A 19,285-nucleotide genomic window follows, 5' to 3' on the forward strand; every position below is an offset into this window, starting at 1 on the left:
CATCTAAGCAATAAAAATAAAAATAAAAAAATCCACAACACGTGAACTGAAGCAGTTCTTGATTTTATAGAAGAACAAATTTTTGAATCTATATCGATTTCAGATCGAATCCGTATTCAGATCGAAAATAAATCGTCTTACAACATCTAGTAACGGATATCGGATACGGTTTGTTAGAACGAAGAACCGGTGAAGCGGTTTATAGCGGCGCAATGAAACCCGATAGGTATTTCGAAACGCGCCGTGACGAAAATCAAATACGTACTATTTTAAAACTAATCAATGATGTTTTCTCTATCATATACCATTTCTTCGCTCCCCCCTTACATTTACTATACTACTACCTGGAGCCGCTGCGGTCATCCACAGTGCGTTTCCAGAGATCTTTTTTGCCACGTACCATCCGGCTTTGGAATAAGCTCCCCTCCACGATGTTTCCCGAGCGCTATGACATGTCCTTCTTCAAACGAGGCTTGTGGAGAGTATTAAACGGTAGGCAGCGGCTTGGCTCTGCCCCTGGCATTGCTGACGTCCATGAGCGACGGTAACCACTCACCATCAGGTGGGCCGTATGCTCGTCTGCCTATACGGCAATAAAAAAAAACATCGTTTTTCACCCAATCCATCCATATTTTCTTAGGTCTACCTCTTCCTCTATGCCTTGTATTAAATATGATATTAAAAATTTATAAATGTTAATAAATACACAAATATAGAAGAAGTATAGGTCAATCAGTGAGGTGTAACAAAAAATATTACAATGAAATTGAATTAAAAGAACAATACTAATTACAAATCGTTTCATAATTGTAAAGTACGTGATTACTGGGTCATTCCTTTGCCGATTATAATTGTGTTCGACACGTTCTGCAGACAAATACGAATGACCTTTATTATTAATTATTATTAGAATACGAATGACCTTTATTAATACCTATTATTAGAATGAAAACTCATGTTATTCGAAAATACGGGCCCAGAAAATACAGGTGGTTTTTTTCAGGTTCGCTATGAAATCAGCTAGAAAACAATTTATATAAAAAATAAATGCAACTTTATTGAGAAAAAATGCTTACTAATTGGGTTTATTGTTTAGTTGCACCAACAAAGTGATCATCAATACAAAACATTGACAAATTGACAATAAGTACATGACAGATGTCACCTCAATGATAGGTGCAAACAACAGTGCATTGATAACACCTTGAAATTAGAAAAGTAAAAATACAATGAGTACGTAGTTTTAAGAAATATGAAATCCAGAATAATACTTTGCAACTAAGTAACAACATATTTAATACTTAAAACTTAACTATAAAAGAAATTAACTACAAAACTTAACCACACTTCATCATTCAAAGTTCAAGGATTTCGAATACACTGATCGCAGAATTGTTCATATTTTGAGACTATCTGCGGATTAAGCCATTTATTGTCAATGTGATATGCCATGTGCCATCGGGCGGCGCAATATCTAGGTGGTATAGGGCGCTAGGGTTAGGAGTTAGGGCTATGGGCTAGGACGTACCAATTGAGCGTTTCCAAGCAGGGTTTAACGGGATTGTACAATGCGAGGTCGAATGTTGTCCTACAGAAGAATCACTTTATCTTGTCTCTGGTTTGCGCTTAATAGTATAGATTGAGTTCGATACCGTTCTCCGCTACGTATTGTGTGCAAATGATGAGCAATCGATTAATCAATTATAGGCCTTCATAGCTCACGGATAGCAGTAATATCAGGCGGTTCCCTATCAATGACGACTGATTCTAAATAGCGTTTGAAAAAGGGCATCTCATCCAAAGCCGGATCGCATGAAGCAAAAAGATCTCAGGGAACGCACCATAGATGAACGCAGTGCAGTATATATGAAGGAATAGATTTTGTTTAATTAACAGCAAACATTATATTGGACTTTCAACTTTACGTGTAAACTGTGCAGAAATTATTTCACATTGCGATTATTCGGCGTTTTAAGCCTAAAAATCCTGATCAATAACACAAATAGACTCGACACCGATACCGCATTCTCATAGCGCTATTACCAGGAACCAACATAAACCATAAATAATTCATTGAAACGGTATTCCGTAATAACCATGGAAACGGTTTCTATACGATGTATAACAGTAACTTCGATTGTATGTTTGAATTGATGGGATATGAGATGGGAATTCGAATTGAATTGATTGCGATATAGACTCCAAGGGGTTTTTGGCATGGTGCAAAATTGGTGATTGAAAGGAGGCATACATTACTACTTCTTTCTAGTACATTCTACTCTTGCATTCAAATCATTTGCACTAAGCCTTGTTTGAATTAGTTTGGCGAGACATGAGTCTATCAAATACAGCAAAATTAGTCAGCACGCAATGGAAAGCATTTTCAGCCAGAAAAATTAGGACAGAGGCATAGAAACAGTCCAATCTTTATATAAATGAAATGCATTGTAAATAAAAGTGGAGTATAAAGGTCACATATTGGCATGTTAAGGGGTCAATTGAAAAGAGGAAATAAAAGCAGCGAGAATGGAGGACAGTTATTTGGGATAGAGCTCAGTGGTGAGAATCAGAGTAAGCATTTGCCATGTCTATTGGCAATTTTTTTCATAATTGAGTTACGAAATTTATTAAATTATTTGAACATTTATCCGTTGTCTTTTCAATAACCAATATAAACAATTAAGTATGACCAAATAGTAAACACCTAAAAACCTTGTATCTTTTTTTTTTCGGAGTCAGTAATAATTGTGATTTTTTTAATCGTTCCCGAATAAAACACCATGCCACAACGGCAAATGGCGGGCACAAAACTTTAATAAATAATTAACTCACGACCGTAGAAAATTACATCTAATTATATAAATATAATTGTATTGCGTTGCTTGTTTCTTCACTCTAGACTGGAGGTAGAATGAACTGAATTAAAATTATAATGGCATAAAAAAATATTTTATGGAGGATATAAAAAAACGATTTTTATAATAATCATTATAAAAAAAACTTACATTAGACTCCCGTGTTAGTCCGTTTGTCTAACGATTGAATGACGTGATTATCCTAAGGCCCAAGGTATAACTATTGGTGTAAATTTTGTAAACACGTGCTACTTTCACGTATTCCAAGAGTATACCTATTCAATTTGCATTTGACAAGGGTATTATGACAGTGATTTGTCTTATAGATCTCATCTGTTTTATATTGCTAAAGTGAATATATTTAAAACACTACAATTAAAGTTTAATAATTTCGATAGATAATAAGAATAGTAAAAACACAAACGCCCTCGCCGCATTAGCCAATGTAAGTGAAAGGGCGCTGGAATTGATCTCGTTACAACAGAGAGACTAGATCGCTCTCAATCCGTAAATGCAACACTAAACTCGTAAACGGAGCCTAAATAATTTATTATTCGCAAAAATACGTTTAGTCGGACAATAGTTGGTTAGACAAAATAAGTATTGTTCGTTGTTCAATCTATATATTAATACGTGAAGCAAAAACTTTGTATCCCTTTTTACGAAAATTGTGCGGACGGAGGAGTATGATATTTGCCACACTTATAGAGAATATAGAGAAAAAGTGCACAACGCTAATATTTTTTTAAGATAATGCATAAAATATACATTAAATCAATAAAGAAAACATTACACACACTACATACCATGTATTTAACGCACACACGCATTCATACTATTTATTGTCAAACTTTTGTTCTTGACGTCTCTGTGGTCAAATTGAGAATAGATTAAATTAATATTGTTTGTCTTTGTTAATATTTTTCTATTAGTGTAGTCTTGGCGAAATTTGTGATTATTATAGAAGTATAATAGTCTTTGAAAATAGAATCATAACAGTGTACAAACTTATAATTTCTATTAATTATAGTCGAATTTCGACTACTGCGGGGCCACTAGTAATATTTTATTGGCTTAACTGAGAAAAAGCGTTTATTCTGGATTTCTTTTATGAACACATAAATACCGCGTTCATAATCACGATCTCCGTAAGTCGACAACAAACTAGATTAACCTGTCGCAATGTTTTACAACTGATAAAATTACCAAAGCGTTACACACGCGCACACAATGGTGTGAACCGTATTATTGTTTTTTTTAAGGCGGGAAATTCTAATCTGACGTGCGATTCTATGATGTTCTAAAAACGAAATAGTCTAATTTTTTATTGAATGTCGTCGTGTTTTCTGTTGAGTCTTCGTGATTTTACCTTTCTCTGGTTCAATTAAAACTTTGTTTAATTATTGCTGTAATTTCAAGGAAGTTTTTTTGGAATATTACTATCCGAATTACTAAATGAAAACAAAAGTATTATATCTGTACCATTATTACAAATGTGGAAGTTTGGCAAAATGTCTCAGTGAATTTAACGACATTTCGTACTTATATATATATATAGTTCGGATGTTAAGACACACAAGATACTTTTTATAAGTTAAGACTTAATATATAGTAGTTTAAACTTTGAGTCCTAATAAATTTCTAGTAGGCAATATATCACTTGACTACTTAATAATGTGAACTCGAACTATTGTTTTTTTGTGAAATGGCAATAATTCGCAATGCGGATCACGAATTCACCGCATTCATAATATTTATTAATCAGTAATAGATATCGAATAATTGTATTGATATTTTGTAAAATATGTTATCGATACGCGAACTATTCTCAGTATGAGATGTTGTTTTGTCTAAACTAAGAATGGAATTGTCTAACTTAGCATTTTATAAAATATTTGTTCGTTCAATTGTTGGAACACGCAGATGTATTTGCGGAGTTATGTTTTTTGAAATATATAGGTACATTAACTACTGTTTATTTTGTTTACCGTCAGTATTACGATATGATTCCGATTTGAAAATAACCTTTATTACAATACAATTAAAATCTTCGATCTCAAAGAAGGCGGCGGAATGTCAAGTGTCCTGTAATAACCTAATACCAGAGTGGACTGCGAACTTAGTCGCCATCCATAGTAATAACTCCCTAATAATTAGCCGACGGATGGACAAAATTTTAACATTAAATTTTGCTACTTCACATCGTATTTCATTTAGGAATGCTAGCTAGTCGGACATACAATTACCGAAATTCGAAAAAAGGTATTTCAAATTTTTTTTTAAAATATGGCAATCTCCTTCAACTTTTTAAAAATTCTCGAAATGTTTTTGTTTCTAAAATCAAACGAGGCAAAGACGTCTTAAAACGCAACAAGTGTCCACAACCTTGTCACTTGGTTGCCAATACCTGATTACCGAGACTCGTGCGCGTAATGACGTAACCTACGTGACAATACTGTAATTTACGTCCAAAGTATGTGACTTCCTTTGAGTATAACGTCAGGTATTTGTTGATTAATATCATATCAAAGTTTTTTTTTACATCCGACAGTCTAAGGCTGGGTAAGGTTTCTTTCATAATTTTTTTTGTACAAATAAATCAAGTCATCAAGTCATCATCAATATTGCAATAATTGTTACGTTAAAATACCTCTTGTAAAAATGAATATTAAAAAAAAACCTAAGATTAAAAAAAAAATTACGTTAAAAAAAAGGATTGCCCGCTGAGTTTCTTGCCAGTTCTTCCCAGAACGTAGGCTAGTTTTTGTGAATTGGCGGTAGTTCTTTTTGACGTTCAACAAGTGTGCACTTTCAATTATGTTGAATAAAAAAAATTTGACTTTTTACTATGACTATAGTACATTCAAATTAAGACTTATAAGATCAAATCAGTAGCCATATAGGTTACTGCAACATCAAAAGCGACGCACGAATTCGACATTTGAATGTTATTTACGAACTTCAAGTTCATTGCGTACAATAACGTGATCAATAATACATCATATATATCATACGTATTAGGTACATACAAAATTGATCTTAATTTCGAAAGAAATAAAGACTCAGTTTCGGTTTGTGACAAAAAAATTTTTTGTTGCTTAGATGGATGGACGAGCTTACAGCCCACCTGGTGTTAAGTGGTTGCTGGAGCCCATATACATCTACAACGTAAATGCGCCACCCACCTTGAGATATAAGTTCTAAGATCTCAGTATAGTTACAACGGCTGCCCCACCCTTCAAACCGAAACGCATTACTGCTTCACGGCAGACATAGGCAGGGCGGTGGTACCTACCCGCGCGGACTCACAAGAGGTCCTACCACCAGTAATTACGCAAATTATAATTTTGCGGGTTTTACTTTTATTACACGATGTTATTCCTTCACCGTGGAAGTCAATCGTGAACATTTGTTGAGTACGTAATTCATTAGAAAAATTGGTACCCGCCTGGGATTCGAACACAGGTGCATCGCTCAACACGAATGCACCGGACGTCTTATCTCTTAGGCCACGACGACTTCATATCAACATGTATAAAGCCTATGTTTTTTTTAATACTGATGAGCTGACGGAATATATAATTGTCGCAAAGAAATCCGTCGCTAGCTTTGGAGCATGCTATCCGATGCTACTGCTACGAATGTTGTACAATGCGGATCCATATTTTGCGAATCCGCAATGTATTTGATGCAAAGCGAAATCGTTGCAATCGATTCTATCGGTGTGTTCTCGGCCATCGTTCTCGTCGAACCCGTCGCTTGCGACGAAGGGCTCGACGAGTAAATTAACCCTCAGACACAGCCCACTGAGTTGCTCGCCGGATCTTCTCAGTGGGTCGCGTTCCGATCCGGTGGTAGATTCTGCGAAGCACGGCTCTTGCTAGGGTTCGTGTGAATGTGCGAATCCTGATCACGCAGGAGCAAGTCACCGTCGTCGCCCTAGACACGTCCTTACGGATCCATCAGATCCAATAACTCTTGCATTAGATACCTTCAGCTCTAACACTAGAAGCAGGCTGAGGAACCCCGGTAACCGTACTCGTCGAACTCGACAAAGAGGTCGACGTGCAACCTAACCCATGCATCAGCCCGCTGAGTTTCTCGCCGGATCTTCTCAGTGGGTCGCGATTCCGATCCGGTAGTAGCTTCATTCGCGAACCAATTGCTCTTGAGTTGTTAGGTCTCCTTCGGAGGCGCTCAGGCAGTTGTTAGCAAAACCCACCCCTCCTGGCTGAGCCTTTGCTCGCCCACCTGTCCTGGTGAAGCTGGAAAGGCCTCCGGGCCACCAGTAATCTTTCAATCATAAAAAAAAAAAAAAAGGGTTCGTGTTAGCAACGTCATCAGGTTTGAGCCCTGTGAGCTCACCTACTAGTTAAGGCGACGCTGATATAGCCTCTCAAGGCTATCAGCTTAGGTGGGCATAAAAAAAAGCTGTTTTAGATCAAACTTGCATGAATTTAAATGTGCTTCTCGATTTTGTTTCATTTTCGACACATCTTATATAAGCTTACAAATAATTCATAATGTTAATTACGTGTAAATTAAATGATTTTTTCTCAAAAAATCGCCTTTAACTTCACAAAAATGTCATTGTACGCATGGTAAATAAAGCCGTAGACAATAAGTAGTAGTGATAATGTAAATGTCACGAACGCTAACTGCTAAGCGTGAACGAACGCGCGCAGTGAGCACGCGGCCCAAAGGTCGTCTTTGTTCTTTCTATGCGAAGTTCAAATTTTAAAACCGTTGTGGAATAACGATGAAGGGAAGATCTTCCACAGATCGGGTGATATTGTTCGGTAGACTAACGGCCCGAATGTTGTTCGGAACTTGTATGTATATATGCAAGCATAATAATATCTTGAAAATGTAAGCGAGATTCAGGCATCCGTCAAATATCTTGTCATCTTGTGTTCTATGATGGCTACCACATCATATTGAAGCAGACAATATAGATCAATATACGTCTAAGGAATAATTAAGATATTTTTTTATTTAAACATCGTTTTTGCTTCATTTTTGATTGCAATCATATGAAACATTTAATATCCAGTAATTAAAAGTGTATCATTATTATACTAAATAGACGACACCTATCTTCAGTGTATGCCTGATCCTTAAATAACAACACACGTCACAAAATACTTTTTTGTGACTTCATTAAATTAAGTTGGGTTACACTAAACGTGGGAGCGTAAAGTGAACATCTTGCTATCTCTGTCGCACGCCTGTGCCTATAACGGCTGTGACGTCATAAAACATTAAAGGCTCCAACCGGACGTCTCTAAAGTGACGTTCTGACGTGCATATATGTGATCCGCTAAGCGCTTCATATCAAGTGAACCATGACCTCGTTTGCTCTTAGCTCATAATAACTTAGAATATAGTATAGTCATGTAGTATAATAATTAAACATGTGTACAGTTGAGAAGCGGTGGATTTGATGCCTATAGAATAGTATAGAAGTATTCTTTCTCATTAACTCGCAACCTAAATCCGATATGTGTGGGTATGTAGGTATTTCTCTGTTTTTACTGTCGCTTTTATAGTATCTAACATTTCTGTTTCATCTTTGGACGTTTTTGAACGCTTTCAAATGTACTGAACGATAAATAAGCCACCGTTATTGCATGTTTAATGTCATAAGAAACATAAAATAAACAATATAAAGACAATTCACACAACTTCGCACTTCGAGTTTTTTTTTATTGCTTAGACGGGTGGGCGAGCTCACAGCCCACCTGGTGTTAAGTGGTTACTGGAGCCCATAGACATCTACAACGTAAATGCGCCACCCACCTTGAGATATAAGTTCTAAGCTCTCAGTATAGTTACAACGGCTACCCCACCCTTCAAAGCGAAACGCATTACTGCTTCACGGCAGAAATAGGCAGGGCGGTGGTACCTACCCGTGCAGACTCACAAGAGGTCCTACCTCCAGTGATAAAAAGTTAAGTTCCCGGCAAAATGTCCATTCTCGTTTCGTCGGACTTAAAATCGCAAGCGTGTGCTGATCGCAAAACCCTGAAACAAACGATCGTGAAAACTAAAATTTATTAGAAGAACACGAACCTTTCACAACAAACAAATACAAGTTATGATAAACATTATGACATATAAAATGTTTCATAATCATAAGCCAAGGTCCACAGATTATATGCATTAAGTAAAATGAGTATTCATTGTCATTTCTTTACAAAAAAAAACCTATAACCTTCATTCCTACGTCAAAGATCAACGTAATCTTGACACAGATGCGCAACCTTCGTTTCTAACGTAACGAGAATAAAATTCAAATTTCATTGATTCGTTACGGTTGTTATGCGTAATTTGGATAAAACTTGTAATCAGATTATGGTGGTGATGTGTATTTGATAGATTTTGTGAGGGGTATCCAAGGAACCTCAACCAGATCCATTTCGGATTGAATCTAGCGGTGCTAGTAGGCCATATCGCATCGTCCATCGCGAATACCCACATTGAGATCTGAGATCGAAGTCCAAATGTAAATGTCCCAAATGTACATCGGTCTTGCCCTACCCATTGGTAACCTAGTAGTTTTATGGCTTAGGGCAGGCTTTCCCAAAGTGGGGGATAACGCCCCCTTGTGGGCGCTGAAGGCCTAAATCGGGGCGGTAAGAGACTCAGAAAAAAATGAGGGCGTTGCGTAGAGGCTTGAGAGGCGATTTGTAATTTCAACTAGGAGAACTCTTAGAAACCGACTGGGCTCTCGCTATAGTAATTTTTAAGTAGGTCAAAAAATGGGGGCGCTAAAAAGTAATTTATTTTCAAAGTGGGCAGTAGTAAAATAAGTTTGGGAACTCCTGGTTTGGGCATACGTTGACTTCGCCGTACCGCGGAGACCGGCGTCGTTGACTATTGCCTCGTCGACCCATTAGTAGGGCGGCCTAGAAGTGGCACCGCGAATCTGGTTGTAGTGTTGACCGCGGGAACTCCCGTACTCTGACCGGGTTTTGACCCCCGGTGGAGATCGGACGTCGGGTGTAAGAGTGCAGGGGATTTGTTTAATGCGGTAGGGCCCTAAAAATATCCTTGTGTGTTTGGAGTCGTGGATCAGACCCACATACCCCGCGCGCCCCCCTAGGCGCGGTGACCTCTTAGGAAGCTTGGACACAGACCCGAAAAAAAAATTGGCTGTCTTAGCTTTTAGCATAATGGTCGCATCCAAAGTCAGAAATGTATAACTCTGTAATAGTGATAGATTCATTGAAAATATATTCCAATTAATATTACAAATAATATATCCGTATGAATATCTGAGTCAAACTCGAATACAAAATTTTACGCGGTCTACTGTTTTTGTAAGGTGATTCATATTAACCAGGAAATCCCATTTATTGCGAACAAACAAGAAATAAGACAAAAAAACAAACTCCAAACATCCTGAATATTAAATGTCTTGTGTACTCATAATGACCATGGTTTTTTTTTATATACGTTGACTTTTTATACACCCGTGTATTGAAAAAGCAAAAAATAGTGCTTGTGTTAAACATTCCTAAGAATCCATAGTAGATATGACCACGTCAATACTGTTGTTCCCTGCTCTTACGATAAACTGTTTCTCTTCTTGTTACAACCCTTTGGAGTTGATTATATCATGCGGGCTTATGTAGAGGTTAACGAAAAATACCTACCAATTTTTTTTAAATATTTTATGGTATGGTCTTGTGTCTATTTTGAAAAATATCTACAATTTGACTTAATAAGTTTTGTTTGAATATCGAATAGTGAATTCAAAGATGCTCGAAAATTTAAATTTTGTTTTGCTTAGTAACTCAATTGAATCATAATACGAATGTATAACAAGTTAGTTTTTTTCCGGAAACTAGTTTTGTGTATTTACATGTCTTTTCACGTATGCTCTTATTTATCAATCTTACAATTACATCACGGGTGATTCAAATAACTTATTTTTTTTTTCTATTCTCAGCACAGACAATGTAGATTACCTAATCAGACCTAATGCATCTTTAAAATGATTAGAAATATTAACCTTAAATTTTTGTTTTTTTATTTTAATTATTTTAAAAAATGCGGGAAAACCAAATTCAAGTCGCAGTATTCTGTCAATTTTAAATGCCACAAAAGCCTGACTTTTTCCTTATCATAAGTCACATTATTGCCCTTGTTAGATTCCCAATTATAACAATGTTTTGAATAACCAAATTCTGTGAGTAATGTAAACTGTAAACGTTCATAACTATTTATTATTATTATTATATTTTTTTTATTGCTTAGATTAGTGTGGACGAGCTCACAGCCCACCTGGTGTTAAATGCGCCACAGACCTTGAGATATAAATTCTAAGGTCTCAGTATAGCTACAACGGCTGCCCCACCTTTCAAACCGAAACGCATTACTGCTTCACGGCAGAAATAGGCGGGGCGGTGGTACCTACCCGTGCGGACTCACAAGAGGTCCTACCACCAATAATTTATCGCTTCACGGCCCTTTAGCTAAGATCAAAGTGTAGTAATTATTTATTAAATGGGCCCATTTTCGAAAGGAAATATGTAGTTTATTAATATTTATTATTAGTATATTATTATACATAGTAGATAAACGAGTATTTTAATATATGTGTGAAAAATATATGTAATTCAAGATCGTTGCCAACTTGAATATCGGTATCTCCGATATATTCTTCGACAACCAGTTTTAAAATAGAGGAGTACATATTTATTTACCGATTCGGTGGTGCAGTACTTAGCGGCCCTGGCTATTGCGCCGAGGGTCGTGGGTTTTTTTTATTGGCCTTGTTTGCAAACGAGCATACGGCCCACCTGATGGTGAGTGGTTACCGTCGCCCATGGACTTCAGTAATGCCATCGAGCAAACATTCGTGTGATGAACAGGTTACAGGAACAGGAAACAAGAGGTTAGTTTGCTCTTTGTCTGAGTGTTTGTTATTTGTATGTGTATATATTTTAACACACATAAGTATGTTTAGTAGTCTCTGGTACCGATAACACAAGGAAACCTACATTTTGGGCTGGATGAGCGTACTTGATTTGTTCCCAGCTATTATTATTATTTATATCTAGTATATTATTAAATTTATATATTTCTTTGTTTTGAATCACGTGAATAGATTAAGTAATTACACTAGTCAAATAAATATTTAATTGACAATCAATCGTCTTGAAATCCTCTTAAAAGTCGATTTATAAATTATGTAAATTGAAAGGTAATCGATATATATGCTCAGAATGAAATGTAATCGATTTTCTGTAGTCGAGTTTAGGGCTGTTAGTTAGTCTTTCAATTTATTATTACGTACTTTTATACATTTTTTTTTAAATTATGGGCATAGTTTTTGCCATTATTGTGCCTCTTCCAGTAAACGCAATACTTATATAACTACGATTATTTAATTAGTTTGAGAATATCTCAAAATAATTTTCACGAACATTAAGAATATTTTTGATAATTTGCACACGTATCAAGAATCGATGACAATAAATATAGCTTAGAATCAAGATCCCTTGTATGAATATTGTTCAATTGGTCTGTTAGTGTAATAATCCAAAATATCGAAATAATATTATCGGACTAAGACATTTTTTATTTACTACAGATTGTTATTCGCATAATTTCTTTAAATCACTCGTAATTAAAACCACAGTCGTCCGCTTATAAATAATATCTTATAAACTTAGATTACAAGTGAAATGTTCTAATATATTATCATCATCTTAGTCCTTACGTACATCCATTAGTCTGTCAGTATGTCTCTTCAGACTGCTCTGTTCAGGGCTTTCTCCTTCCAGTTCCTGACACCGATAGCTTTAAGGACGTTCTCTACGCTATCTAAGGCCTGGTCCAGAAAGGGCGGATTCGCCGCGAAATGTTTCGCGCAAAATCATTCGCGCGTCAGTGAGATACTAGGCGACCTACATGACGACCTGGGCCTCGAATCAGTCCAGAAATACACGAAGTCAGCGTCGGAACGGTACTTCGATTCGGTAGTGCGCGCGAGTCGAGATACTAGGGACGCCTTGTTGCGCCCAGCTAACGCGCGAACTTCAGAGCGAGTGCACGTATCCAGGGAAATGGAGCGCCAAAATTTTGATACCTATGGAATTGTTTATAGAAGAAATAGAAAAACGACCGGCGATATGGGATTTGGAATCACCTGATTATGCCAACAGAATTTTAAAACGTAGATCCTGGGAAAAATTGGTGTTATTATTTTCTGATAAAGATGATGACCCCGAGAAAAAAAGAAAGACAAACATACTATGTGTCATTCTCCCATTAAGAATTGGATGTACTAAATATGTTATATTTGTTATATATAAATATGTTATATCTAACCATCGTAGCTTAGGTCTGCCGCGATTTCTGCGGCCCTCTGGTTTACCATATATTAGTTGTTCTAATATATACATCCTTAATATCAGGGTTTTTTCGCAGAACGATAAAAGTACCCGCAAAGACACAAGATAAAACGTATTTGTTTATACTATTTATTGATATTTTACAACCTTTACAAGCATAATTAACGACCTTGTCGTACGTATTGCAACGTAATGAGTCGCTTGTGTATGCGCTTACGTAACCAAAGGTCGACTGAGAAAAATCTGCACGACAAAAACATCGCAACGTCATCGATAATTTATTTCGGTTGACCTCCGACTTAGTGTCGAGAAAAATAAATTCGCATTTTATGGAATTAAATTAATGGTAATATCAAATTATACTAGTGGTCGTCCAGTAGTCGAAATTCGACCATAATTTATTAATTTAAATTATGACTTTGAACATTATTATGGTTCTATTGTCAGATTTTACTTCTGTAATCACCAGATTTCGCCAAGTGTACCTAACACTATAGACAAATAATATTAAAGATCAAACAATATTAATCTATTTTCAATTTGACTACAGACTTTAAGCAATAACAAAAGTTTGGCAATAAACAAAGAGTATATATTATGTACGAAGTCGTCGTGGCCTAAAGGATAAGACGTCCGGTGCATTCGTATCGAGCGATGCACCGGTGTTCGAATCCCGCAGGCGGGTACCAATTTTTGTAATGAAATACGTACTCAACAAATGTTCACGATTGACTTCCACGGCGAAGGAATAACATCGTGTAATAAAAATCAAACCCGCAAAATTATAATTTGCGTAATGACTGGTGGTAGGACCTGACAATACTGAGACCTTAGAACTATATCTCAAGGTGTGTGGCGCATTTACGTTAGAGATGTCTATGGGCTCCAGTAACCACTTAACACCAGGTGGGCTGTGAGCTCGTCCACACATCTAAGCAATAAAAAATAAAAAACATGTGTTGTGTTAAATACATGGTAGTGTGTGTCATATTTTTTTAATTACTTTAAATGCATTTTTATGCATAATTAAAAAACAAAATTAACATTCTGCAAAAAGAGATATGCACCTATAGAACATGATTTAACAGATTTTGTGAACGACATTTGTACATTCTCTACCTTCATATAATTAGCAATTTTAGAATTGAAGCGATTTTCTACCCGATGATATGTAGGCGAAGTAAAATGTCCCTTAGAAATAAGGTGACACTCTACAAAACTTGCATACGCCCCGTCATGACCTATGCAAGTGTAGTGTTCGCTCACGCGGCCCGCATACACTTAAAATCATTCCAAGTCATTCAATCCCGTTTTTGCAGGATAGCCGTCGGAGCCCCGTGGTTCGTCAGGAACGTCGACCTCCATGACGACCTGGACTTAGAGTCCACCAGTAAGTATATGCAGTCGGCGTCAATGCGCCACTTCGATAAAGCGGCACGACACGAGAACCCTCTCATCGTGGCCGCCGGTAACTACATTCCCGATCCTGCGGACAGTATGGAAAGCAGTCGACGTCGCCCAAAACACGTCATCTCGGATCCTCCCGATCCACTAACGGTGCTTCTAGGTACTTCAAGCACCGGTCACCGTTCTCGTCGAACCCGTCGCTTGCGACGAAGGGCTCGACGAGTAAATTAACTCCCAGACACAGCCCACTGAGTTTCTCGCCGGATCTTCTCAGTGGGTCGCGTTTCCGATCCGGTGGTAGATTCTGCGAAGCACGGCTCTTGCTAGGGTTCGTGTTAGCAACGTCATCAGGTTTGAGCCCCGTGAGCTCACCTACAAAAGTTAGGGTTACGCTGACATAGCCTCTCAAGGCTCTCAGCTTAGGTAGGAAAAAAAAAAAAAAAAAAAAAAAGAAGCGATTTTTTTTTTTAAATTAAGAAAAAATATTTATACTTTGTACGACTTATAAACATTCATTCTATCAGTTTACAAAATTATAATTTTTTAAATTTAAAATGGAATTTAAATTTTAGTTAGAAAAGAACAAAATACAATTTCCGTCTCTTTTGAATAACCTAAGCTTTAAGGTAAGCGTTTTAAGGCTTAAAGTATTAAAATCAAAACTGAAAAAATACAATTCTTCAATTAAATTTTTTTCGTTTACCATAAAACAAGGATTTTGGATTAAGCCACTTCAATTCTAAGCTGCCATATATTTTGTGAGGTGTTGGCTACAACAGTACACCTATACCGTGAATTAGGTAATAATTAATTTTGTAACTACACAAAACAAAAACTACATAATGCTATTATGAAAAAAAAAAAAAACGAACCGGAACGAAAACGTGTGAAGGTCGGTTGCGTCTTGCCACAGCAAAAACTAAGATGAATCTTGCATCAAATAAGAGAGATTCGCTTCGTAGGTTTTCGTACAAATTAATTTACCGAATAAATCAAACCCGAACGGTGGCCGGCAAGGGTTTTTTAAATATATTTTTTATTGCTTAGATTGGTGAACGAGCTCACAGCCCACCTGGTGTTAAGTGGTTACTGGAGCCCATAGACCTTGAGATACAAGTTCTAAGATCTCAGTATAATTACAACGGCTGCCCCACCCTTCAAGCCGAAACACATTACTGCTTCACGGCAGAAATAGGCAGGGTGGTGATACCTACCCGTGCGGACTCTCATGAGGTCCTAACACCAGTAATTTCGGAAATTATTATTATATGTCCAGCAATAGACGGCTGTGAGCTGATGATAAATCAAATTCACCTTAACACATTCAAAAGTTCTGGGTAATCCATGGAACACGATCAATTCCTGTTTGTCGTTTAAACGGCAGATTAGCCACTACAAAATTGAGACCTCATGTCTCATGTCTCAAGGTAGGTAATACCGGTAACACCGGTCGAGCTGTGAGATCACAATCATGTTGCTTGAGAAATTTAAAGTATTCTATTATTTATTATAGGCACCATCGTATTTATCGTATTTAGTGTGCAATATATTATTATAATATTTATAATAATAATCTTGAAATGTATAGACTATAAATACGTTCGTAACAGTTAGTAGTAATATTTGTCTAATTCCTTAACTGTATCCCCACAGTAATTTCCAATTTGATTTGCCAATCTAACGCCAATCGTTTCTAAGCAGAAGTGCTACCGCAAAAAATATTCAATGTTGTTAAGACATGTTGTAACCATAATAATAATCTTGAAATGTATAGTCTATAAATACGTTCGTAATAGTTCGTAAATGTTTGTCTGATTCTCTAGCTATGTCACCACATTAATTTCCAATTTGTTTTGCCAAACCAACGCCAATCATTTCTAAGCAGAAGTCCTGTATCAGCTAAGCAGTCAAACTCAAAATCATAGAATAACTCACACCATAACCACATCATAATACGAATTCTACAAACATGTATTCCCTTGCAAGACAAACCTGCCAAGATGCCGTTTCGCAACATCCTCCACTATTGGACTTGTATTCACAACGTCAACTTTGTAATCTTGACCCGTCAGTGATCTCAGAAGATGGTCGCTGCGTGCCATTTATATTTTAAGCCAACTAGTATACCGTATCTGATGTGATTTAAACACAATAGCCAGTAAAATAAAACGAGTTTTGGAATAAAATAACTACAAGTATGCTACGACCGTGGTTTTTTTTTGCTTAGGTGTGTAGATGAGCTCACAGCCCACCTGGTGTTAAGTGGATACTGCAGCCCATAGACATCTACGACGTAAATGCGTCACCCACCTTGAGATATAAGTTCTAAGGTCTCAAGTATAGTTACAACGACTGCCCCACCCTTCAAACCGAAACGCATTACTGCTTCACGGCAGAAATAGGCAGGGTTACCACCAGTAAAAATGTGTTAAAATACCATGTGTTAAATTAATTTAGTTACATGCATTTAAGGCTCGACCTTGGTTTTAAATTGAATACGTCGGAATTTAGCTAAAGAAGAACGACTTGTCACAATTTAATAATTGACACTGGATATTCACAATTTTTTTGTCTTTACCCTTTTACTGGTACCCTAAGGGGCTATTCCAGCTACGCCTGAACGGGTAGGTGAGCTCACGGGCTTAACCTCAGAGAATTTGCTAACACTAGCCCTAGCAAGGGCAGTGCTTTGCAGAAACTACCCCCGGATCGGAATCGCGACCCACTGAGAAGATCCAGCGAGAAACTCAGTGGGTTTATTCACAATAATCTTATGCCACAGTACAAATATTTTTTATAAGTCAATATTGAACTTTTAAGAGCTCTCGTAGGGACTACACGATTCACTTCTCAATTGTCGACGTCGTAAAATAATAAAAATCAATTATTGGTCGCAAATGTGGACATCGAGATTCAGGTTCAAATGAATTCGTTTTACTATCAACAGATGTCGCTAGTGATAGAACATCGACAAGTCGTTGCACCGTACATTGGCCCCGTAGGTGGCAATAGTAATAACCGTACTTCTGGAAAATCAGTAATAAACTGAAGCTTACCCTGATTTACAGCAAACATGCCTTCTTATAGCCGCGTTTCGGTAGATTTATTTTATTAACAGCATAATAAAATTTAACAGTAAACTAAATTCCAGGTACATAAATAAAGAAAATTATTTAATATTTAAAACCTTTAAAACTGCTTAGTTTAAAAAAAAATTTTACTTAGACATATCACTGGTTCACTGACCCGTTTGTTATTCAGTGAGGAGAGCAGTTCAGTTTTACATGATTTAATCATACGATTCAAAATAGAGATTAAGGCTTTAAATATCGTATATTATAGAAAACGCAAATAAGTTTTTTTATTTTTCATGCATTCTAGAATATTTTATAACGTTAAACATACATCTATGGGCGCAAACGCCACTATTGGCAATAATTAACATAATAATATATAGTTTAGTTTATTCTATATTAATATTTATTTATTATTAGCAACAAAACTGTTATTCTACCATATTTAATAATTAGCAGACACTGTTTTGATGTGAAAATGTTCAGAATATGTTTAATGTTTATATTATTGTTTAAAAACACAAATGACTGTATAAATGATTAAATATGAATAAAGCATAAATATTAATAATAATTTATATTATAATTAACAGTACTAATAATTTAATTAAGTATTGTAATTGTTATGCAATGATGTTGTTGGCGCCATCTATTAATAGGCCGGATAATAACAATGTTAGTTAATATTACTTAAAAGTAATTCATGTAAAATAAATTAAATGTGGGTCATGTAAAAATCACTAAAATATGTACTTTGAATATTAAGCTATATTTTGTGAATTGTTTCGCAGTAATTACATTTGTTTGTATAAAAGAAGTTGTAGTTGCTATAACCATCACAAAATGGCTAATTGTGTAAGAAATAAGACGTAGCTTTTTGTAATAAAATAGTAATGTTAAAGTTTTATAGAATTGTATTGTATTTTGATTGTAAAAGAACTTATGTGTGTAAACGCTGACTTAACGCCGACATATACTTGCACCCGTATCTTTAGACGTTTCGTAAAATAGTCCTCCACTCTTAACTCATCCGATGATGCTTGAGCATTCCCTCGAAACTTACTCGAGTTTGGTATTTTTAGTCGACCATTACAATATTCCTCAACTGTCCTCGAGTGAGGTAATAATGATGAAAATTTGATCAAGCTAGCATCAAACCCATAGAGTTCTGTAGTCTATGGTCATTGTTTAATGTCAAAGTCAAGCTGCCGCTGTCTGTTTGACACTAGATGAACTTGTTTGATGTTTTGGTTGCTGAGTTAATCGTAAATATGTGTGCGTGCGGTAAATCTGAAAGTGTATTATTTATTTACTAACCTATTATTATTTTAGATTTCGGATCCGGCTTTGTATTTTTATTCCCCGCTTTTGTGTGATTTTGGTTGCATCGTGTTGTTGAAGTGCTTTTCCACAACCACCAGTTTATTATTATATAAATAAAACTTATAATCGCATTGACTTTATTTATCAGGTAGTAAGCAAAATATGTCTCTTATGTAGGTAAATAAAATAAAGAGTTTCAAATATCTAACCTCTAACTATTTACTTTATTAATAAATATATCAAAATTAAATTATCAAAATAT

At 36.1% G+C, this 19,285-nt stretch overlaps 1 protein-coding gene across 5 annotated transcripts in view; it reads left to right on the top strand.

The window, feature by feature from the left end:
- The window catches only part of tsl (membrane-attack complex domain containing protein torso-like), a 70,389-nt gene that overhangs the window by 23,193 nt on the left and 27,911 nt on the right, over window positions 1-19,285 (top strand). The window lies entirely within an intron of this gene.

This window comes from Bombyx mandarina, chromosome A1 (assembly GCF_030267445.1).
Source record: "Bombyx mandarina strain Sakado chromosome A1, ASM3026744v2".
In the NCBI taxonomy this organism is placed as follows: Eukaryota; Metazoa; Arthropoda; class Insecta; order Lepidoptera; family Bombycidae; genus Bombyx; species Bombyx mandarina.